This window comes from Tachyglossus aculeatus, chromosome 7 (genome assembly GCF_015852505.1).
Source record: "Tachyglossus aculeatus isolate mTacAcu1 chromosome 7, mTacAcu1.pri, whole genome shotgun sequence".
Classification (NCBI taxonomy): Eukaryota; Metazoa; Chordata; class Mammalia; order Monotremata; family Tachyglossidae; genus Tachyglossus; species Tachyglossus aculeatus.
This window is the reverse complement of record NC_052072.1, coordinates 32,221,645-32,246,506: the sequence shown is the minus strand read 5'-3', so window position 1 is coordinate 32,246,506 and position 24,862 is coordinate 32,221,645. Positions and strand designations below refer to the sequence as shown.

The 24,862-nt window shown below is 45.8% G+C and overlaps 1 protein-coding gene across 1 annotated transcript in view; it reads left to right on the top strand.

Moving 5' to 3' along the window:
* Positions 1-3,240: 3,240 nt before the first annotated feature.
* Positions 3,241-24,862, top strand: part of CSDE1 (cold shock domain containing E1) — a 46,697-nt gene continuing 25,075 nt past the window's right edge. The window contains exons 1-2 of the mRNA XM_038748723.1: positions 3,241-3,339; positions 21,034-21,448. The gene's annotated coding sequence lies outside the window, so the exon portion shown is untranslated. The remainder of the gene's footprint in view (positions 3,340-21,033; positions 21,449-24,862) is intronic.

Genomic DNA, 24,862 nt, shown 5'->3' with positions numbered 1-24,862 from the left:
TCTGTAAAATGGGGATTAAGAATAATAATAATTTTGGTATTTAAACGCTTACTATGTGCAATGCACCATTCTAAGCGCCAGGGAGGATACAGGTGATCGGGTTGTCCCATGTGGGGCTCACAGTCTTCATCCCCATTTTACAGATGAGGTCACTGAGGCCCAGAGAAGCCAAGTGACTTGCCCAGAGTCACCCAGCTGACAAGTGGCGGAGTCGGGATTAGAACCCATGACCTCTGACTCTCAAGTCCGGGCTCTTTCCACTGAACCATGCTGCTTCTCTTAAGACTGTGAGCCCCATGTGGGACAACCTGATCACCTTGTAAACCCCCAGCGCTTAGAACAGTGCTTGACACATAGTAAGCACTTAATAATTTTTTTTTATTTTTTTAATGGCATTTATTAAGCGCTTACTATGTGCAAAGCACTGTTCTAAGCACTGGGGAGGTTACAAGGTGATCAGGTTGTCCCATGGGGGCCTCACAGTCTTAACCCCCATTTTACAGATGAGGTAACTGAGGCACAGAGAAGTTAAGTGGCTTGCCCAAAGTCACACAGCTGACAATTGGCAGAGCCGGGATTTGAACCCATGACCTCTGACTCCAAAGCCCGGGCTCTTTCCAGTGAGCCACGCTGCTTCTCTTTTGCCATTATTATTATTATATCCCTCCCCAATGCTTAGAACAGTGCTTGGCACATAGTAAGCACTTAATAAATGCCATTATTATTATTATTATTGTACCCAAGTGCTTAGAACAGTGCTTTGCACATAGTAAGCGCTTAATAATAATAATAATAATAATGGTGGCATTTATTAAGCGCTTACTATGTGCCAAGCACTGTTCTAAGCGCTGGGGAGGTTATAAGGTGATCGGGTTAGAGAAGCAGTGTGGCTCAGTGGAAAGAGCCCGGGCTTTGGAGTCAGAGGTCATGGGTTCAAATCCCAGCTCTGCCACTTGTCAGCTGTGTGACTTTGGGCAAGCCACTTAACTTCTCTGTGTGTCATCTGTAAAATGGGGATGAAGACTGTGAGCCCCCCGTGGGACAACCTGATCACCTTGTAACCTCCCTAGCGCTTAGAACAGTGCTTTGCCCATAGTAAGCGCTTAATAAATGCCATCATTATTATTATCAGGTTGTCCCACGGGGGGTTCACAGCCTTCATCCCCATTTGACAGACGAGGGAACTGAGGTCCAGAGAATAAGAATAATAATAATAATGATGGCATTTATGAAGCGCTTACTATGTGCAAAGTCTTCTAGACTGTGAGCCCACTGTTGGGTAGGGACCGTCTCTATATGTTGCCAACTTGTGCTTCCCAAGCGCTTAGTCCAGTGCTCTGTACACAGTTAGCGCTCAATAAATACGATCGATTGACTGCAAAGCACTGTTCTAAGCACTGGGGAGGTTACAAGGTGACCAAGGACGACACGCAAATTCGTGAAGCATTCCATATTTTTTCTATTTATTTTATTTTGTTAGTATGTTTGTTTTTGTTCTCTGTCTCCCCCTTATAGACTGTGAGCCCACTGTTGGGTAGGGACTATCTCTATATGTTGCCAATGGGTACTTCCCAAGTGCTTAGTATAGTGCTCTGCACACAGTAAGCGCTCAATAAATACGATTGATTGATTGATCAGGTTGTCCCATATGGGGTTCACAGTTGTAGTGCCCATTTTACGGATGAGGTCACTGAGGCCCAGAGAAGGGAAGTGACTTGGCCAAAGTCACACAGGTGACAATCGAGGGAGCCGGGATTTGAACCCACGACCTCAGACTCTTTCACAACAGCATCTCCTAGTAATCTTATTTCCCTCCATCACCTGGGGCTTTGATATATGAGCTAGAAACTAGAATAGTGCTCACTTTCAAAGTGAACTCAGAACTAAATGTCTAGAATTTGGACGGACATATTGGGAGGGGAATCACCTGTATATATATATATATGTATATATGTTTCTATGTATTTATTACTCTATTTTATTTGTACATATTTATTCTATTTTATTTTGTTAGTATGTTTTGTGTGGTTCTCCGTCTCCCCCTTCCATCAATCAATCAATTGTATTTATTGAGCGCTTACTGTGTGCAGAGCACTGTACTAAGCGCTTGGGAAGTCCAAGTTGGCAACATCTAGAAACAGTCCCTACCCAACAGTGGGCTCACAGTCTAGAAGGGGGACACAGACAACAAAACAAAGCATATTAACAAAGCAAAATAAATAGAATAGATAGGTACAAGTAAAATAAATAGAGTAATAAGACTGTGAGCCCACTGTGGGGTAAGGACCGTCTCTAGATGTTGCCAACTTGGACTTCCCAAGCGTTTAGTCCAGTGCTCTGCACACAGTAAGCGCTCAATCAATATGATTGATTGATTGATTTCCACCTGAGCCACAATGCTTCTCAAATCATCATCATCATCATCAATCGTATTTATTGAGCGCCTACTGTGTGCAGAGCACTGGACTAAGCGCTTGGGAAGTACAAGTTGGCAACATCTAGAGACGGTCGCTACCCCACAGTGGGCTCACAGTCTAAAAGGGGGAGACAGTGAACAAAACCAAACGTACTAAGAAAATAAAATCAATCAATCAATCGTATTTATTGAGCGCTTACTATGTGCAGAGCACTGTACTAAGCGCTTGGGAAGTACAAATTGGCAACATATAGAGACAGTCCCTACCCCACAGTGGGCTCACAGTCTAAAAGGGGGAGACAGAGAACAAAACCAAACGTACTAACAAAATAAAATCAATCAATCAATCAATCGTATTTATTGAGCGCTTACTATGTGCAGAGCACCGTACTAAGCGCTTGGGAAGTACAAATTGGCAACATCTAGAGACAGTCCCTACCCAACAGTGGGCTCACAGTCTAAAAGGGGGAGACAGACAACAGAACCGAACATACTAACAAAATAAAATAAATAGAATAGATAGGTACAAGTAAAATAAAGAAACAGAGTAATAAATGTCATCGTTCTTATTATTATTAATTATTATTATTCTAGATTAGGCGGGTTCAAGCGGAGGCCTTCGTCGCCTCATCGAGCCGCTCTGTCCCTCAGGCCGTGCGCCGCCGCGCGCACGCGCGCGGGGGGAGGGGCCGCGGCCGCCATCTTGGCCGAGGGCAAAGGCGGCGGGCGCCATCTTGGCTGAGGGCAAAGGCGGCGGCCGCCCGGCGGCTTGGCCCTCCCGTGCGCATGCCCGCGGCGGGAGTCTCCTCCCTCCCTGCCCGCGCGCGGAGCCCTCAAGTCTCGCGAGAGGAGCGAGATTTATTCCTACGTACCGGGCCGTGCTGCTTATGGCGGCGCTGGAGAGGGGGCGCTGAGCTGTTGGGGTGAGTGCGGCCCCGGGGCCCGCCGCGGGCCGGGGCACACGGCGGAGACCCGAAGGGCGACGAGGAGGTGGTTGGGCCGGAGGGGGTGGGGGGGTGGGGGTGATGGAGCTCGGCGGGGCTCAGTTGGGGGCCCCTCCCTTCCCCGCCACCATCTTACCTCCGGGGCCTAACCCTCCCGAATCCGCCTCTCGCTGCGGGCCGGGCCGCCGTCCGAGCCGGCGGGGCAGGGGGCGGCCGGAGGGGGGGAGGGGAACTGGGGGGGGGGGGGGAAGATGGAGGCTCCGACCGCAGCCAAGATGGAGTCGGAGGGTGCGGGGCGGGGCCGCGGGGGCTGCCGGGAGTCGTAGTCCCGGCCGGCGCTTGGGGCTGGGGAGGGGGCCGGGGGCCGGAACTACAAGTCCCGGCGGGCGCCGGGCGGGGCCTCGGACGGCCGGACTACGACTCCCAGGGCGCATTGCGGCGGCTGCGCCTTCCCTTTGTGTGGCGGCGCGAGCCCCCGCCCCGGACGCTCCGCGCTCCTTCCGCGGGCACGTGGCCGCTCCCCCCGGCGACCCCGCCCCAGAGCCTGCAACCAAACCCCCCCCTTCCTCTCCCCCTCATCATCATCATCATCATCATCATCATCAATCGTATTTATTGAGCGCTTACGTATACAGACAGTCCCTGCCCAACAGTGGGCTCACAGTCTACTCTATTTATTATTAATCACTCTATTATTACTCTATTTGTTATTACTCTATTTGTTATTACTCTATTTATTATTACTCTATTTATTATTACTCTATTCATTTATTACTCTATTCATTTATTACTCTATTTATTTATTACTCTATTAATTATTACTCTATTTATTACTCTATTATTACTCTGTTATTGCTCTATTTATTTACTATTACTCTATTTATTTGTTATTGCTCTATTTGTTATTACTCTATTTATTATTACTCTATTATTACTCTATTTATTATTACTCTATTCATTTATTACTCTATTCGTTTATTGCTCTATTCATTTATTACTCTGTTATTACTCTGTTTATTACTCTGTTTATTATTACTCTGTTTATTATTACTCTGTTTATTATTACTCTGTTTATTACTCTATTATTACTCTATTATTGCTCTATTTATTATTACTCTATTTATTATTGCTCTGTTTATTACTACTCTGTTTATTATTACTCTGTTATTACTCTATTATTAATCTATTTATTATTACTCTATTATTACTCTATTATTGCTTCGTTTATTATTACTCCATTTATTTATTATTACTCTATTTATTTATTATTACTCTGTTTATTATTACTCTATTTATTTATTATTACTCTATTTATTATTACTCTATTCATTATTACTCTTTATTTATTATTACTCTATTTATTATTACTCTATTTATTATTACTCTATTTATTATTGCTTTTGGACTGTGAGCCCACTGTTGGGTAGGGACCGTCTCTGTGTGTTGCCAACTTGTGCTTCCCAAGCGCTTAGTCCAGTGCTCAGCACACAGTAAGCCCTCAATAAATACGATTGATGAGGATGATATAGAGGCGGTCCCTACCCAGCAGCGGGCTCACAGTCTAAAAGGGGGAGACAAAACCAAACATACTAACAAAATAAAATAAATAGAATAGATATGTTCCCTGTATATATCAATCAATCAATCAGTCGTATTTATTGAGCGCTTACTGTGTGCGGAGTACTGGACTGAGCGCTTGGGGAAGTCCAAGTTGGCACCATAGAGAGGCGGTCCCTACCCAACATCATCATCATCATCATCAATCGTATTTATTGAGCGCTTACTGTGTGCAGAGCACTGGACTAAGCGCTTGGGAAGTACAAGTTGGCAACATATAGAGACAGTCCCTACCCCACAGTGGGCTCACAGTCTAAAAGGGGGAGACAGAGAACAAAACCAAACATACTAACAAAATAAAATAGACTAGATACGTCCCCTGTATATATCAATCAATCGCATTTATTGAGCGCTTACTGTGTGCAGAGCACTGGACTGAGCGCTTGGGGAAGTCCAAGTTGGCACCATAGTGAGGCGGTCCCTACCCAACATCATCATCATCATCAATCGTATTTATTGAGCGCTTACTGTGTGCAGAGCACTGGACTAAGCGCTTGGGAAGTACAAGTTGGCAACATATAGAGACGGTCCCTACCCAACAGTGGGCTCACAGTCTAAAAGGGGGAGACGAAACCAAACATACTAACAAAATAAAATAAATAGAATGGATATGTACAAGTTAAATAAATAAATAGAGTAATAAATATGTGCAAACATATACAGATATACATATACAGGGAAGGAGGCAAGATGGGGGGGATGGAGAGGGGGAAACAGTGGGCTCACAGTCTAAAAGGGGGAGACAGAGAACAAAACCAAGCATACTAACAAAATAAAATCAATAGAATAGATAGGTACAAGTAAAATAAATAAATAGAGTAATAAATATGTACAAACATATATACAGGTGCTGTGGGGAAGGGAAGGAGGTAAGGCAGGGGGGATGAGGAGGGGGAGAGGAAGGAGGGAGCTCAGTCTGGGAAGGCCTCCCGGAGGAGGTGAGCTCCATGAGCGACACCTCTACGGATTTATCACTCTATTATGATTGTACCTATTGACTGTTCTATTTATTTTATTGTGTTAATGTGTCTTGTTGTCTGTCTCCCCCTCCCCACAGCCCCTGTATATATGTTTCTACGGATTTATCACTCTATTATGCTTGTACCTATTGACTGTTCTATTTATTTTATTGTGTTAATGTGTCTTCTTGTCTGTCTCCCCCTCCCCCCCCCCAGCCCCTGTATATATGTTTCTACAGATTTATCACTCTATTATGCTTGTACCTATTGACTATTTATTTTATTGTGTTAATACATCTTGTTGTCTGTCGCTGTTGTCTCTTTACGTTGCCAGCTTGCACTTCCCAAGCGCTTAGTCCAGTGCTCCGCACAGAGTAAGCGCTCAATAAATACGATTGAATGAATGAATGAATGACGTGGACTGTGTCCAACCTCATTAGCTTGGATCTACCCAGCCCTTAGTCTAGTGCCTGCCACATAAGCACTAAAATACCATCTTAAAAAGAAAAAAATGAGTGCGGGATTTATTATTCTATTTATTATACTTATACATATTGACTATTCTATTTATTTTATTGTGTTAATGTGTCTTGTTGTCTGCCTTCCCCTTCTCGCCTGTAAGCCCGCTGTTGGCTCTGTATATGTTGCCAGCTTGCACTTCCCAAGCGCTTAGTCCAGTGCTCTGCACACAGTAAGCACTCAATAAATACGATTGAATGAATAATAATAATAAATGCCATTATTATTATTATTATTCACTCAATTGTATTTATTGAGCGCTTACTGTGTGCGGAGCACTAGACTGAATGAATGACATGGACTGTGTCCAACCTCATTAGCTTGGATCTACCCAGCACTTAGTCTAGTGCCTGCCCCAGGACCATTTAAATACCATCTTAAAACGAAAAAATGAGTGCAGGATTTATTATTCTATTTGTTATACGTATTGACTATTCTATTTATTTTATTTTGTTAATGTGTCTTGTTGTCTGTCTCCCCCTTCTCGCCTGTAAGCCCTCGGTTGTCTCTTTACATTGCCAGCTTGCCCTTCCCAAGCGCTTAGTCCAGTGCTCTGCACACAGTAAGCGCTCAATAAATACGATTGAATGAATAATAATAATAATAGTAAATGCCATTATTATTGAATGAATGACATGGACTGTGTCCAACCTCATTAGCTTGGATCTCCCCAGCACTTAGTCTACTGCCTGCCACAGAAGCACTTAAATCTCCCCCTTCTAGACTGTGAGCCCACTGTTGGGTAGGGACCGACTCTATATGTTGCCAACTTGTACTTCCCAAGCGCTTAGTACAGTGCTCTGCACACAGTAAGCGCTCAATAAATATGATTGAATGAATGAATAAGCACTTAAGTATCATTTTAAAGAAAAAATGAGTGCCGGATTTATTATGCTTGTGCATATTTACTATTCTGTTTTATTGTGTTAATACGTCTTGTTGTCTGTCTCCCCCTTCTCGCCTGTAAGCCCGCTGTTGGCTCTCTGTATGTTGCCAGCTTGCACTTCCCAAGCGCTTAGTGTAGTGCTCTGCACACAGTAAGCACTCAATAAATACGATTGAATGAATGAGTGAATGACATGGACTGTGTCCAACCTCATTAGCTTGGATCTTCCCAGCACTTAGGCTAGTGCCTGCCACATAAGCACTTAAATACCATCTTAAAAAGGAAAAATGAGTGCTGGATTTATTACTCTATTATACTTGTACGTATTGACTATTCTGTTTATTTTATTGTGTTAATACGTCTTGTTGTCTGTCTCCCCCTTCTCGCCTGTAAGCCCGCTGTTGGCTCTCTATATGTTGCCAGCTTGCACTTCCCAAGTGCTTAGTCCAGTGCTCTGCACACTGTAAGCGCTTAATAAATACGATTGAATGAATGAATGAATGACATGGACTGTGTCCAACCTCATTAGCTTGGATCTCCCCAGCACTTAGGCTAGTGCCTGCCACATAAGCACTTAAATACCATCTTAAAAAGAAAAAATGAGTGCCGGATTTATTACTCTATTTATTATACTTGTACGTATTGACTATTCTATTTATTTTGTTGTGTTAGTACGTCTTGTTGTCTGTCTCCCCCTTCTCGCCTGTAAGCCCGCTGTTGGCTCTCTATATGTTGCCAGCTTACACTTCCCAAGCGCTTAGTCCAGTGCTCTGCACACTGTAAGTGCTCAATAAATACGATTGAATGAATGAATGACATGGACTGTGTCCAACCTCATTAGCCTGGGTCTTTCATTCATTCAGTCGTATTTATTGAATGCTTACTGTGTGCAGAGCACTGTACTAAGCGCTTGGGAAGTCCAAGTTGGCAACATATAGAGACGGTCCCTACCCAGCAGTGGGCTCACAGTCTAGATCTCCCCAGCACTTAGTCTAGTGCCTGCCACATAAGCACTTAAATCTCCCCCTTCTAGACTGTGAGCCCACTGTTGGGTACGGACCGTCTCTATATGTTGCCAACTTGGACTTCCCAAGCGCTTAGTACAGTGCTCTGCACACAGTAAGCGTTCAATAAATACGATTGAATGAATGAATGAAATACCATCTAAAAAGAAAAAATGAGTGCCAGATTTATTACTCTATTATATTGTGCGTATTTGCTATTCTATTTTATTTTGTTAACGTGTCTTGTTGTCTGTCTCCCCCTTCTAGCCTGTAAGCCCGCTGTTGGGTAGGGACCGTCTCTAGATGTTGCCAGCTTGTACTTCCCAAACGCATAGTCCAGTGCTCTGCACACAGTAAGCGCTCAATAAATACAATTGAATGAATGACATGGACTGTTTTCAACCTCATTAGTTTGGATCTACCCAGCACTTAGTCTAGTGCCTGCCACATAAGCACTTAAATACCATCTTAAAAAGAAAAAAATGAGTGCTGGATTTATTATACTTGTGCGTATTTAGTATTCTATTTATTTTATTTTGTTAATATAGCTTGTCTGTCTCCCCCTTCTACCCTGTAATCCCGCTGTTGGCTCTATATTTTGCCAGCTTTTACTTCTCGAGCGCTTAGTCCAGAGCTCTGCACACAGTAAGCGCTCAATAAATATGATTGAATGAATGAATGATGCCTGTGTACTTGTTTTGATGTCTGTCTCCCCCTTCTAGACTGTAAGCCCGCTGTTGGGTAGGGACCGTCTCTAGATGTTGCCAACTTGTACTTCCCAAGCGCTTAGTCCAGTGCTCTGCACACAGTAAGCGCTCAATAAATACAATGGAATGAACGATGTCTGTCTGCTTGTTTTGATGTCTGTCTCCCCCTTCTAGCCTGTGAGCCCGCTGTTGGGTAGGGATCGTCTCTAGATGTTGCCAACTTGTACTTCCCAAGTGCTTAGTCCAGTGCTCTGCACACAGTAAGCGCTCAGTAAATACGATTGAATGAGTGAATGATTCCCCTCCTCTGCAAAATGGGGATTAAGACCGTGAGCGGGGACAACCGTATCTCCCCCCACCATTCATTCAATCGTATTTATTGAGCGCTCACTGTGTGCCGAGCGCTGTACTAAGCGCTTGGGAAGTCCAAATCGGCCACAGAGAGAGAGAGACGGACTACCCAGCAATGGGCTAGAAGGGGGACAGACATCAAAACAAAACAAGTAGATAGGCATCAGTGCTCTGCACACAGTAAGTGCTCAATAAATACGATTGAATGAATGAATGAATCAGCGCTTAGAACGGTGCTTGGCACATAGCTAGCGCCTAACAAATACCATCATCATTATTATTATTAATAATGTCGCGACCTCGCCCTTGTTCGTGAAAGGCTCTCCCTCTCCCCCCCCCCCCCCCGAGGAAGCCCTCCCCTCCCACCGTTTTCTCTCGCCCAACTTGCAGATTGGAAATCATCAAAGTAACCCGGCCGTGCCAATTCTCCCAAAATCCAACTTCTCTCATTCGGTTAGTTACTAACGGGAGTTGGCCGGGACCTCGGCGCCGGCCGAAAATCGGGGGGGGAGGAGAGAGGGTGCAGCTGTCTGCGACATGTGATGCTGATGCTGAGTAGTCTTTCCTTAGTGAGGCCTTAGTGTTACCGAGCTGGCATGACTGGCACGCCGCAGGCAGTTTCCTGCCCGAGAGCAGGCTATTAAAAGCAGGCCTCGCTCAAAGCCGCATGGCTTTTCACAAGCCCGGTCGGAGAGATTGACCTCTGCGGGAATTTTGGGTTGAGGTAGAGAGATTGGGTGGGAAATCCGAGGCTCTCGAGCCCCAAAACCTAAATCACGGCGAAGGCTTTAATATGCCACACGTGAGGTTGGCAACCGTGCGGCCGGGGTGATGCGGCTGTTCTTCCTTACCTTCGGAACAACTGTTAATAGCAGCTGAGGTGGAAAAGTTCGATTTAGAGCCACAAGGTGTTTTTTGTTTTTAAAGCAGGTCCTCAAAACTCAGGTCACTACAGGGTTCTCTACTGTCAAAACTACTGTAACGGCTATCACAGACTTCACCAAGAATCAAGTCAATCCTTTCTTCCTTCCTGCCCTTTTCCCGTTTTGGGGGGGATTCTGGGTGTCTTGAAAAAGTCCGCCCGAATTTGGACAATGTAAAAACGGTTGTTGTTTGGAGACTCTTTTTCATGGAAGGATAAAATGTTAGGCTTATACATTAAAATAGGCACTTTCATGCTCCTGGTTTCTTTTTTCTCTTTTAAAGAAGAAAGAACAGATTGGGGGGTGGTGAGATGTGGCATTCAGTGATCAAACTAAATCCCTTTTGGAGTCTGCCCCCACCAAGTGCTTATTCACGTGTTTTTAGCTAAAAATCTGAGGTGGGATGGTCCATTTTTCTTCACTGCCTTCCAAACAATTGTTTCCCTAGTGTCCATGCAGTATTTCTCTGGCATGGCCTAGTTGAAAGCAGCCAGGACTGGGAGTCAGGAGATCAGGGTCGCAGTCCCAGGTCTGCCATTTGCCTGCCATATGACCTCAGGCAAATCTCTTAACTTCAGTTTCCTCACCAGCAAACTGGGGATTAAAACTTTGTTCTTCCTCCCCCTTAGACTGGTAGCCAGTTGGGGCCAATCTGATTATCAGTTATCTACCCCAACTTCTAGCACAGGCAGGGAATAAACACCGTCCTCAACGTATCTTAGAAAAAGTGCCCAAACTGCTTACCAGTTAATGCAGGGAAAATCGGGTGTTAATGAATTGGGTTTTGAGTGCAAAACCCACATTTAAATTAGCCTTAGATCCGATTGTTTGGGGCGTTGATTATTTATTGTAGTTCCTCTTAATTCTCACAGTCCCAGTAATGGTGTTTGAGTGCCCATTAAGTGGAATGCACTAAACTAAGCCCTTGAGAAATTTCCAGAGAAACACAAGACATGTTCCCAGTCCACAAGGCGCTTACACTCTAGTGCGCGGGACAAGAAAGTTTCTAGTGTACACGTGGGCAGGGAGGGTCCCTGTTTGTCGTCGTATTGTGTCAGTACAGCGTTCTGCACAGAGTAAGCGTTTAATAAATAAGATTGAATACCGATGGGGAAAATAACCACAAGAAGGCAAGAAGGGGCTGGCCATCCTGGTAAAACTGCAAGTGGCATAGAGAGGAGGGGGGTGGTGGTGATGGCAGCAGGGCATTTAAGGCTGGCAGCAGGGAGAGCTGCTGTGGTTCACCCTCCGAGAACCCTGAAAGAGCAAGAGCGGGAGCAGCGGGGTCATGGCCGGCCTTCCCCTCTTTCTCACCCTGGAGTGGCCCATAAGCTCTGTGCTGCAGCACACGCACGTGTCATGAGGGAGGGGAGGGAGGGCTTCCCTGCCCCTCAGTGACTATTAAGTTCCTGACTGGGTGCCAAAAGGAAGAAAAAAAAAATGGGTGCCCTCCCCCTGCTCTCAACCATTTTAGCTGGCTTCCAGGTCTGAGGTAATAATGGTATTTAAGTGCTTACTATGTCATCATCAGTCGTATTTATTGAGCGCTTACTGTGTGCAGAGCACTGTACTAAGCGCTTGGGAAGTCCAAGTTGGCAACATATAGAGACAGTCCCTACCCGATAGTGGGCTCACAAGCACTGGGGTAATTACAAGGTAATCGGGCTGGACACAGTCCCCGTCCCACGTGGGGCTCACGGTCCTAAACCCCATTTTACAGATGAGGTAATGGAGGCACAGGGAAGTGAAGTGACTTACTCAAAGTCACACAGCCAAAGCCGGGATCAGAACCCATGTCCTCCTACTTCCAAGCCCATGCTCTGACCACTACGCCGTGCTGCTTCTGTGCAGCTGCCTGCCGTGTGACCTTAGGCGAGTCACTTCACCGCGCCTCAGTTTCCTCCGCTGTGAAATGGAGATTCAAAACCTGTTCTCCTTCCTACTTAGACTGGGAGCCCTGTGTGTCCAACCTGATTCACTTGTATTTACTCTAGTGCTTAAGAACAGTGCGTGACACATAGAGCATAAGGAATACCACATTTAAAAAAAAAACCTGATCGTTGGGGAAGATTTTTTGGGGGAGGTAAGATTTTAGGAGGGCTTTGAAGGAGGTTGGGGGGCTGGTAGACGTCACTGGAGAAGGGAGTTTGGGTCCTGAAGACAGCATGAACAAGAGATTAGAGCCAGGCAAGATGAGAGCAGGAGGCAATCAAAAGCGGGGCTTGAGAAGAGCAAAGAGTGGAGAAGTAAGGTGAGAATCAACATTGCCTAATGGAAAGAGCGTGGGCTTGGGAGTCAGAGGACCAGCAATCTATTCCCGCTCTACCAGTTGACTGCTGGGTGACCTTGGGCAATTCAGTTAAATTCTCTCTGCCTCCGTTTCCTCATCTGTAAAGTGGGGATTAAATACCTGCCCACCCTCCTGCTTAGCTGTGAGCCCCATGTGGTTCAGAAGCTGTCCAAACTGATTAACAGGTGCTTAGAACAGGGCTTGGCATAGTAAGCGCTCAACAAATGCCGTTATTATTATTATTACGGAGGGCCTGGAAGCCGATGGCAAGGAGGCTTAGGAGATGGGCACCCACCAGAGGGTTTTGAGGAGAGGAGGGACATATGCTGAGAGACGTGTCAGGGAGATGATCTGGGCAGCAGTCTGAAGCATATCCTGAGAGTGGGAGAGGCTGGTGACAGGAGGACTGACAAGAAGGCGAATCCAGGGAATCATTCAAGGCATGGCGAGCACTTGGACCTCGGCCATGACTCTAAGGGTGGAGAGGAAGGGACGGATCTCGAAAGCGTCTTGGAGGAAAATGGTCCTAAATTAGCAGTGGATCGGGTGCAAGAGCAGACTGGCAGTGAGGATTGGAGGGTAATCCTGAGGTGTCCGAGTTTGTACTTCCCAAGCGCTTAGTACAGTGCTCTGCACATAGTAAGCGCTCAATAAATACGATTGATGATGATGATGAAAGAGCACAGGACTGGGAGTCATAGGACCTGTGTGCTAATCCCATCCGTGCCATTTGCCTGCTGTGACCTTTGGCCAATCACTTCACTTCCCTCCGCCTCTTTTTCCTCATCTATAAAATTGGGATTCAGGACCTGTTCTCCCTCCTGTTGTGAGCCTCCTGAGGGGCGGGGACTTCTGTCCAACCTATCTTGTGACTACAGTGGTGTTTAGAGTGCTTAGCACAAAGTAAGTGTTTAGCAAACACCATCACTTGTGGGTTTCAGCTGCAGGGTGGAGGATAGTATCGGGGCGATGGGGAGGCTTTTAGGAGGCAAGGTGAGAAGGTCAGTTTTGGATGTGGTGTTTGAGGTGCCAGCAGACTCTCATCATCATCCTCAATCGTATTTATTGAGCGCTTACTGTGTGCAGAGCACTGTACTAAGCGCTTGGGAAGTACAAGTTGGCAACATATAGAGACAGTCCCTAAGATGTCCTCATGGCAGAGGGGGTTACTGGATTTGATAGTGGGGAGATTGGGCTAAAGAGGTGTAGTTTGAGTCCCCCAGCATTGAGAGATGTACTGCAAATTCCAGAATGCTCTGAGGCCTAAATTGGCTATGTATCGAACGTGCACGTATTGCGGGTATGCTCCATTCCGGCATGGAAATCAAAGTATGGAAAGGGAGCGGGAAGAGCTGCTCATCGGCTCAAGGTAGTCTGTAGTTTTAGACTGTGAACCCACTGTTGGGTAGGGACTGTCTCTATATGTTGCCAATTTGTACTTCCCAAGCGCTTAGTACAGTGCTCTGCACACAGTAAGCGCTCAATAAATACGATTGATGATGATGAAGGTAGTCAGGGACAACCCCAACTTTAGGATATTTATTGTAAATTGCCCATAAATCAAGAATTCCATCCTGAGTCACACTCCTAAGTGTGAGAGTGACCACCATGTCTTTTTGGTGTTGCACTAGAAATGGTGTTTCAAGCTTTGTTCTCACCCTGTGCTTTCAATCAAGGTCGTCCTCTGTCTCCTCTGGACCTCCTCTGTCGCGGCCCGCTGTGGGCTTTATTGAATTGGAATTCTCCGTATTGCGATATTTTCATCTGGTTAAAGCAGCTGCGGAATCAGTGACTTCCTTTTTTCCTCAAGCGAATATGGTACAATTGCTTAGAATTTTTGCCAGATGGTCAGGTCACGCTGTATCACATTTTGAAGGGGCCTAACAGTTCTTGGTTATTTTATTGTCTGTACATCTAGTTCTTCTAAAATGTGGGGGGTGCATTCTACTAAAACCCTGTTTCAAGGACAGCTTATGGATCCAAGCAATTTCTTCTGTCACTGTGACACCCTCTATTCAAACAGGTCCACCTTCCTTCTAACCAAAACTTGTAATGAAAACACACCTAGCTGAAGTGGGTATGTTTCTTTATCCTGTAAAAGTACAAATCTTCAGGATACAAGTCTCTCTCAGTACAGTATCTTATTCTACCTCACCCCATTTCTCCCTCTTTGTACCTCTCAAGTTAACTTTCTCAGTGTGCCTCATTTTTGTCTTTGAAGCCCTCTCCACTGCAACTCCCTCTCCCTCCCCTCCACCTTCTGCCCCCCAAATCTACCAGACCACGGCTCTCCCCATGTTCAGAGCACCACTCCAGATGTACTTGGGAATTAGTTTGGCTTAGTAGAAAGAGCATAGACCAGGGAGAGGATCTGGGTTCTCATACTGGTTCATCCATCTAGCTGCCATGTGACCTTGGGCAAGTCACTCAGCTTCTCTGTGCCTCAGTTCCCTCAACTGCAGAATAGGGATTCAGCGCCTAGTCTCCTTCCTCCGGAAAGCAGCGTGGCTCAATGGAAAGAGCCCGGGCTTGGGAGTCAGAGGTCATGGGTTCAAATCCCGGCTCTGCTGATTGTCAGCTGTGTGACTTTGGCAAGTCACTTCACTTCTCTGGGCCTCAGTTACCCCATCTGGAAAAAGGGGGTGAAGACTGAGCCCCACGTGAGACAATCTGATCACCTTGTATCAGGGCTTAGAACAGTGCTTGGCACGTAGTAAGCGCTTAACAAATGCCATCATTATTTTATTTGCCTGTTTGCATTGTGAGCCCCATGTGGGCCTGATGTTCTTGTATCCACCGTGGTGCTTAGTTCATGGTAAGCGCATAATGAATATCACAATTACCACTGGAGCATCTGTATAACCACCACAGCCACCCTTACCACTTCCATGCTTAGCAACCAACCTTACTCATATATGCCTTAAATGGTGGGTTTCGTTATGCTCCGACCACGTACCAGGTTAAGCTCTAGGGTCGATGCAAGCCGTTCGGGTTAGTCGCCGTCCCCGTCCTACATAGGGCTCACAGTGTCAATCCCCATTTTACAGGCGAGGTAAGTGAGGCACCGAGAAGTAAAGCGACTTGCCCAAAGTCACACAGTAGATAAGTGGCAGAGCCATTGGGTTCTAATCCCTGGGCCTCTTGACTCCTAGGCCACGCTGCTTCTCTGTAATTACTTCAGGGTCTCTTAACTCAATGCTCTGCCCACGGTAGGTGCACCATAAATGCAGGTGATGGATGTGGCCGTGCTTTTCCCCTTCCTGGTAGACGCAGCATGGCCAGCGAACAGAGAGGACAGCCTTCTTCATCCACGCAACCTTGGTTCTAGTCCCTGGCTCCGTCCCTCGCCCTCTATCCAACCGTGGGCAACGGTGCCTCTGTTTTCTCATCTCTAAAATGGGGAGTCAGTAGTACCTGTTCTCCCCCTTACCTATCCCCAGTAGGGACTGTGCCCCCTCTGATTATCCTGGACCCCAGCATTTTTAGTATAGTACTTGACACATATTAAGCACTTAAGGGCTAGCACTATCACTGTTGCTGTTATCTTGAAGAAAGAAAATGATGTTAGCGGGAGTTGTCAGTGTTTATTAAGAGCTGAACTAAACAAGAACCAAACTTTCTCAGTGCCCCAAGATTTGTGCTATGCCTGAACAAGAGGACTAGGTGTTAGCGGGTGTTGTCAGTGTTTATTAAGAGCTGAAGTAAATAAGAACCAAACTTTCCAGTGCCCCAGGATTGGTGCTATGCCTGAACAAGAGGACTAGGTTAGAGTATTCACTAGCAAAGGAGAACAGCGCCCAAATAATAGCTCACATGGACTTAATTCAGATCAGGTCATTTGGAGTTTTAACTCCCTTTAACCCCCAAATTCAAAATTAGTCGTTGAGAGACGAACTTTTATAGCTCTGTTTTTCATCATCATCATCATCAATTGTATTTATTGAGCGCTTACTGTGTGCAGAGCACTGTACTAAGCGCTTGGGAAGTACAAATTGGCAACATATAGAGACAGGCCCTACCCAGCAGTGGGCTCACAGTCTAAAAGGGGGAGACAAAACCAAACATACTAACAAAATAGAATAGATATGTACAAGTAAAATAAATAGAGTAATAAATATGTACAAACATATACAGGTGCTGTGGGGAAAGGAAGGAGGTAAGATGGGAGGGATGGAGAGGGGGACGAGGGGGAGAGGGAGGAAGGGGCTCAGTCTGGGAAGGCCTTCTGGAGAAGGTGAGCTCTCAGAGGGCCTTGAGTCTTTCAAGTCAGTTCTGTTATGTAGGGGTTACGCTCCTAAAGACCCCTTGCTTTCATTGTACTTTGTACATTACAAGTACATTGTAGTACTTGTTCCTAGACGGATATCAGATGTGCATATAGTGGGAAGAATGTCTCCTACTTTCTCCAACAGCTTCCTATCCCAAAACATGATCTAGAAAAGCTGACTCGTTTGTCAACAGAATTTGAGTGCAGACTCTACAGGGCACTACCCAAGACAATCAGTCAGTGTTAACTGATTGCTTACTGTGTGCAGAACACTGTAATAAGTACTTGAGAGAGTACAATACAACCCAGCTGAAACACACATTCCCTACCCACAGTGAGGTTTCAGTCTAGAGATGCTTGAGAATTATTCAGTCTTTTTATGACATGATCTTGTCCTCCAAAAGTGGAGAAGACCGAACAATCCTCGATTACAATAAAATGAACTTAAAGTGGGTGTGAACAGAAAGCATTTTAGATTACTGGGAAAGCCCATTTGAATGAAGGTATTTAATTTTCTGAAACATCTGGAGCGTGTTGGGTGTAGGTGGTGATTTAACCACCATGAGGACATGCTTGAGCTAGAAACAGATTTTCCTTGTTCTTATGCAGAATTCTCATCCCAGAAGTTTGACATTCTAGCAGGGAAAACACACTGCATTGTGATGAGTGCAAGGGCAGAGGACTGGATGGATGCGGAAGAGACAGTGACGCCCAGCGCAGTGAGTGCGAGGGAGTTCCTTAGCGTGGGAATCGGCACAGTCCCTGCCTTGTAGGATTACTGCATAGACTTCAGAGGAGCCAAGCGTATCAATTGGCAGGATAAAATAACTGAAGCCACCCCCTAAATTCAGATACTGGTGATAGATGTGTAGTGCATTTGTATTTTTATTTTTCCTTGTGAATGGAGTTCAGATCGTGAGCCCTGGCTTTTTGACTTTCACTAAACGCTCTGCCCTATGCAGCATTAATCACTAACTGGCCAAAGTTTAGTGGTCGAGCAGCCTGAGAGAGCCAAGATTTGGGGAAGTAAGAAGACAGGATAATTGTCATAAAATTTCATTTCCCCAAAAGTTAAACTCTTCCACTTCCAGCCACTGTGTGCACTTGCAGAATTAATTACATCATGAAAATTTAAGTGTCTGACTGTCTTTAAAAAGTACTTAGTAAAGATGCTGCAAAAGGCATAGAAGAGGGTAGATTGGATTTGAGGGCTTTTAAATTGTGCTGATTCTTTTAGACTTATTCACCCAATAAGGGGCTCCAAATTTTTGTGGGGAGGGGAGAATTGTTGGGCTTACACCAGTTCTGGGTGTCACTATTTTGTCTGTCCCTTCTGCATGTCTGATGAAATTCTGGGACTTGGTTGGATCCTTTGAAGCGCCCTAGCTAGAAAACATGCACTGAAGCCTAATTGACTTGTTTTGATGCTTATTGAGAGATTTGTCCTTAAATCTGTATAAAGTAGAAGGCTGTCCATCTATTTTGCTTCTAGAAGCCCTGATTGGCTCCCAGATGACTCCCTGCAGCAGTTAACTAAGAGGGTTGAGTCACGGGATGTCCGATCCGGGAGCCGGAAAAGGAGCAGATAGTGCTCTAGGAGTATTGACAGCATCCCACAGGGAGTCCGGGAGCAGGTGAGGTAGGATGTTTTGAGTGACCCCAAGGTGTGGTGCACTTGCCAAGTGGTTGGGTAGTACTGAGCAAAGAAGTGACAACATTCACTGCGCAGAGGTGAGCAGGTGTAGGGACAGGGACACCCAATCATAAAGTGGGCATTGCTGCTGCCGGAGCCGAGTGTGTGGAATCGGGAAGGTAGTTTAGAAAAGTTCTGTTTTGCAGAGGTGTGGGATGGGTTCAGGCTGAGCTTCCCTGTGAAACTGCACTTAAGCCGCCTTTGTAGTAGCCGCTTCCTAGGATGTCCGGAGGGCCTTGCGGCCACCTCAGCCTCCCCCTCCTCTCTTTATGTAGCCACCGTCCCAGCCGAAAGGTGGGCAGGGCTGCCATCCAACCAGTAAGACTGTTCAGACTCCCCAAGTTGAGGCTGGCATCCCCGCGACTTAGCCAAACTGCGAGTGCTCCAAGTTTCAGTTTGGGTCGTTAGCGTTTCCTTGTGTGGGCAGGTCGGCATATGTACAGTTACAGAACCTAGAGCAATTCCTGGGCTGTTTGTTCTCTCACCCCTGTCACAGGCCGGCACTCAGCTTAACACCCACCCATCACCTTCACCCCTGGGGAAGTTTTCCTCGTCAGCCGCCAGACTCTCCTCAACTTCTGCTAGCCTGGCACATACCTCTTGCTTTCTACCTTCCCTCCCAGTACCACCCCCACCCCTCCACCCCCGGCCTGGTATCCTGAATGAGAAACTTGGCCTATACCTGACTTGACGCCGCCTGGGAATCTTAAATTGACAAATCAAATGGAGACTGCTTCTATAAACCAGGGACTCCTATGACAGATACTCAGCTGCTATGGTCTGGTCTATGCAAGGCTAATAACTTATTTCTGGACCTCCCCAAAAGACATCTCTTTGCATCTGCCTCATAGAGATGAAGGTTTATTTGCTTGGCAGTTTCCCTCAGATATGAACACTGACCAAAGGGTATGGGAAGGTCGGTGGGATGAGAGAGCTACCCTGCATGACCTGAAACCATCCATAAATAGTGGAAAGCAGGAACAGGGACAGTGGCACATGGGCTACATAAATGGCGGGGATAGAAATTCATTCAGTCGTATTTATTGAGCGCTTACTGTGTGCAGAGCACTGGACTAAGCGCTTGGGAAGTACAAGTTGGCAACATCTAGAGACGGTCCCTACCCAACAGCGGGCTTACAGGCTAGAAGGGGGAGACAGACATCATTCATTCAATCATATTTATTGAGCGCTTACTGTGTGCAGAGCACTGGACTAAGCGCTTGGGAAGTACAAGTTGGCAACATCTAGAGACGGTCCCTACCCAACAGCGGGCTTAGAGTCTAGAAGGGGGAGACAGACATCAAAACAGGTACACAGGCATCATTCATTCATTCAGTCACATTTATTGAGCGCTTACTGTGTGCAGAGCACTGGACTAAGCGCTTGGGAAGTAAAAGCTGGCAACATATAGAGCCAACAGCGGGATTACAGGCTAGAAAGGGGAGACAGACAAGATATATTAACAAAATAAAATTAATAGAATACTAAATACGCACAAGTATAATAAATCCAGCGCTCATTTTTTTCTTTTTAAGATGGTATTTAAGTGCTTATGTGGCAGGCACTAGACTAAGTGCTGGGTAGATCCAAGCTAATGAGGTTGAAAACAGTCCATGTCATTCATTCATTCATTTGTATTTATTGAGCGCTTACTGTGTGCGGAGCACTATTTATTTATTTTATTTGTACATATCTATTCTATTTATTTTATTTTGTTAGTATGTTTGGTTTTGTTCTCTGTCTCCCCCTTTTAGACTGTGAGCCCACTGTTGGGTAGGGACTGTCTCTATATGTTGCCAATTTGTACTTCCCAAGCGCTTAGTACAGTGCTCTGCACATAGTAAGCGCTCAATAAATACGATTGATGATGATGATGATGACTATGCGCTTGATGGGTATGTGTTAAGGGCAGCGTTCATGTGATTGGGAATGGTGTGAATTAATCAGGGAAGGCTTCCCAAGTCTGCTATTCATTTTTTTTTTCCTTTGCTTGGGCTGTTCGACCCAGCCATACTTGTGTGGAGAAGAGCAGTGGCAGAACTCAGACAAGCACGGGCATAACTCTTGCATAGACTCACAAACCCATTCCCGGTTTGCTGCCGGTTGTATCCCAGGTAGTGGGGTGTACACCTGGCTTGCCCAAGGATGCCAGTGCAAGTTTCCAGGGCACGGAACTGGAAAGGGGGTGTGACCTGGGAGGAATCTGAGGCATCCCGGCCCCAGCTTGAGTCATCGGTCCACCACCCAGTCAAGTAGGGCTCGCTTTGTGAAGGTTTTTGCTAGATCACCTCCAAGCCTCTTGGAATAACACTAGTGTTGGTTCCTCGACAGACTATCAAACTGACCCAAGATTATGGAGTGTCTGCTGAAAGCTCAGAGTGCCCCATTCCCACCCCTTTCACCCCACCCTAACCCAAATTTTGAATCTTTTGTCCTTTCTTTTCCCCCCCGCCACAGTATGAAGTGTAACAGAACAGAATTTACCACCTGAAACTGCTGCTTCAAGTTCAGATCAGGCAAAGAACATACCACATTGTAACAACAACAACAACAACAACAAGACCAAAGAAGAGTAAACTTAAGCTGAAGACACAACACTTGATCTGAAACAAGAAGTTTGTGCCTACTCAACAGCTTCGAAAGAGCACTTCCCAACGCTGCTAGTAGTCTTTGTTTTCTTCAGTGCTGCACTGTAAGATTGGCTGGTGCAGCAGCAGTTGTATTCTTTATTAGCTTGATAGATCATTTTCTCTCGCTCTCTTTCTTTTCTTTTTTTTTTTAATACTAGCAATTTTCATCCTCTGAAACGTGTGCTGAAAAGGAAGACTCAGCAGATACTACTGAAAGTGCAATATTTGATTATCACTGCGAGGTAGGTGCATATGCTATAATTCACTTTTTTAGCATCCATTCTAATCACTGAGGTTTCTAAATATTCTTTTCCATGCACAAGCTCGTCATCACTGATTCTTTATTATATAACAACCAACACAGGGGTGACATGGATAATTTAAATGCGTCAAAATGTGTTTCACTACCAGGATAATTCCTTTAAAGTATACTTGAAAGGAATCTAGTAGTATTTTCCTCCCGATATATTGCCTTTAAAATGGTGGTTGCTGCTATATGTAGGGATGTGTAGTACTGAAAGGACCATTTCTATATTCACCTGTCCTTTTTTTTTTTTTTGATACTGCATAAGGTGATTTACTTGGTGTGAGAGCTGTCCTATTTCCAGTTTTTGTAAGTGGTGAGACTTTGTCCTAAGCTGTTTTGAAAGCACCAAAATGATCAATCAGTAGAATTTATTAATAATAAAAAAAATTATGGTGTATGTTAAGCGCTTATTAGGTGCCAAGCACTGTTCTAAACACTGGAGTAGATACAAGGTAATGAGGTTGTCCCACATGGGGCTCACAGTCTTAATCCCCATTTTACAGATGAAGTAACTGAGTCACAGAGAAGTTAAATGGCTTGCCCAAGGTCACACAGCAGACAAGTGGCAGAATCGGGAGTAGAATCCACATCTCTTTCCATTAAGCCATGCTGCTTTCTCTTATTGAGCAGCATATGTGTTCAGGGCACCATACTAAGCACCTAAATGTAAGAGAGACCCGATCCTTAATGCAAAGGAGCATACAAACCAAGATGACCAACACATCAATCATATTTACTGAGTGCTTAACTGTGTGCAGAGCACTGTACTAAGCACTTGGGAGAGTACAGTACAAGAGGGTTTGGAAGACTTGTTCCCTGCCCCAAAATAACTTATGGTCTAGATAGGAAGTGCTCAGTAGCAGAATGTGGGGGAAATGTGCAGAAGTGCTCCAGGAGGTTGCAAGAACAAGTGTCCTGAGGTGGCACAAAAGTGCTGGGACGATGATCATTGGCAGGATGTAACCTGGGGAGAAGAGTAATTGGGGATAACTTCCTGGAGGGAGAATGGGGTTTGAAAGGGCCTTGAAGATGGGAAGAGCAGAGTTGTAGCAGATATTTGCAGCTGGGAGGGAGCTCCAGGCCAGAGGAAGGGTGAAAGCCGGCAGGGAGAGGCGAGAACAAGGCCTAGTTCCTGTGAAATGGTACTAGGGAGGAAAGAAGCCGTGTGCCGGGGCATTGTAGGGGAGAGTACAGTGACTAGGTATGACAAAGCGAGCTTAAGGACTGCTTTAAAACTGAGAACTTCCCACCCAAACCCTGTCCTCCCTGTGACTTTCCCATCACTGCAGGCAGCACCATCTTCCCTGTCTCACAAGCCCATTATCTTAGCCTTATGCTCGACTCGTCTCTCTTTCAACCCACATATCCAATCTGTCACCGGGTCCTTTCGCTTTGACTCTCACAACATCTTTGAGTCCTCCCTTTCCTCTATCTAGACTGCTACCCTGCTGATCCAAACAGCTATAGACTCCCTTGACTGCAGCATCAGCCTCCTCGCTGACCTTCTTCCTTCTCCCCACTCCAATCCATACTTCACTCTGCTGCCTCGATCATTTCCCTAAGAAAAAGCATTCAGACCATATCTCTCCGTTCCTCAGAAACTTGTAATTGTTGCCCATCTACCTTGGCATCAATTAGAAGCTCCTTACCATTGGCTTCAAGGCTTCAATTAGCTCTCCCCCTCCTACCTCACCTCACTGATCTCCTACTGCCACCCAACCCACACATTTAGCCCCCACTAATGCCAGCCTACTTACAGTGCTTAGAACAGTGCTTGGCACTTAGGAAGTGCTTAACAAATAACTGTTGTTATTGTACAGCAAAGCAGTGTGGCTTAGTGGATAGAGCACGGGCTTTGGAGTCAGGTGGTCCTGGGTTCTAATCCCGGCTTTGCCAAATATCTGCCTTGTGTCCTTGGGCAAGTCAGCTTCTCTGGGCCTCAGTTACCTCATCTTTAAAATGGGAATTAAGACCGTGAGCCCCATGTGGGACAGGGACTGTGTCCATTCTGATTAACCTGTATCTACCCCAATGCTTAGAACAGTGCTTGGCACATAGTAAGCGCTTAACAAGGACTAGTAGTATTATTTTATCTATTTTGCCTAGGTCCTCCAGCTGGCCTGGAACTCCTCCCTTTATCTGATTGACCACTGCTGTCCGCACCTTGAGAGCCATCCTAAAATGGCATCTCCAGGGTGCATGCTCTTCCTTCTGCTTTGTCTATGCAGTTGGATCAGTACGCTGAGAAGCAGCGTGGCTTAGTGAAAAGAGCACGGGCTTGGGATTCAGAGGTCATGGGTTCGAATTCTCGCTCCGCCACTTGTCAGCTGTGTGACTTTGGGCAAGTCACTTAACTTCTCTGGGGCTCAAATCCCCATCTGTAAAATGGGGATTAAGACTGAGAGCCGCATGTGGGACAACCTGATAACCTTGTATCTGTCCCAGCGCTTAGAACAATGCTTCGCACATAGTAAGTGCTTTACAAATGCCATTATTATTATTATTAGGACAGTGCTTGGTACATAATAATCACTTAACAAATGCCATCATTATTGATACTCACCTTACCCTCAGCCCCACAGCACTTAGGTACATATTATATCCTGCCATTTTGCCCTATCTGTAATTTATTTCAGTGTCATCCCCCTTGTAGACTGTAAGCTCTTTGGACAGGGGTTGTTTCCACCAACTCAGACTCTTCCAAGTGCTTGTTACGGTCTTTGCACAGAGTAAGCACACATAATAAAGCACTCAGATACCACTGACTGATCAGGAGCTTGTTTGCTATGGGGAGGAGTTGGTAATCGATGCAGGTTTCTGGAGAGTGGAAGGATGTATGCAGAAGGTCATTTTAGAAAGGTGGTATGACTAACAGTAGAGTGTAAATGAAATAGAGATCAGCGAGGCGGTTGGCAATAGTCAAGCTGGGTACAACAAGCTCCTGGAACAGGGTGGTGACCATTTGGGTGGAGAGGAAAAAGTGGAACTGGGAAATGCAGTGGGCAGACCAGCAGGATTTAGCAACAGAGTTGATGAGAAAATTGCAAAAACAAGGATTAAGCCATGGTTGCAGTGTTCTGGGACAGGGAGGGTGAAGGCATGTCAACTCATGGGAAGATTAGATGGAAAATTTGGAGGGGAAGATGAGTTCAGTTTTAACTTATTGAGCTTAAAATGGCAGTGGGGCATCCATTTGGAGATCTCCTATAGGCATGAGGAAATGCAAGATGGCAGGTAGAGGGAGAGGTTGGGGGCTAGCAAAATAGATCGGCTTAGAGGTGTTAGCTGGAGCTGTGAAAGTGGATGATCTCCCCAAGGGGGTATGTGGAAAGAGGGAACCCAGAAAAGA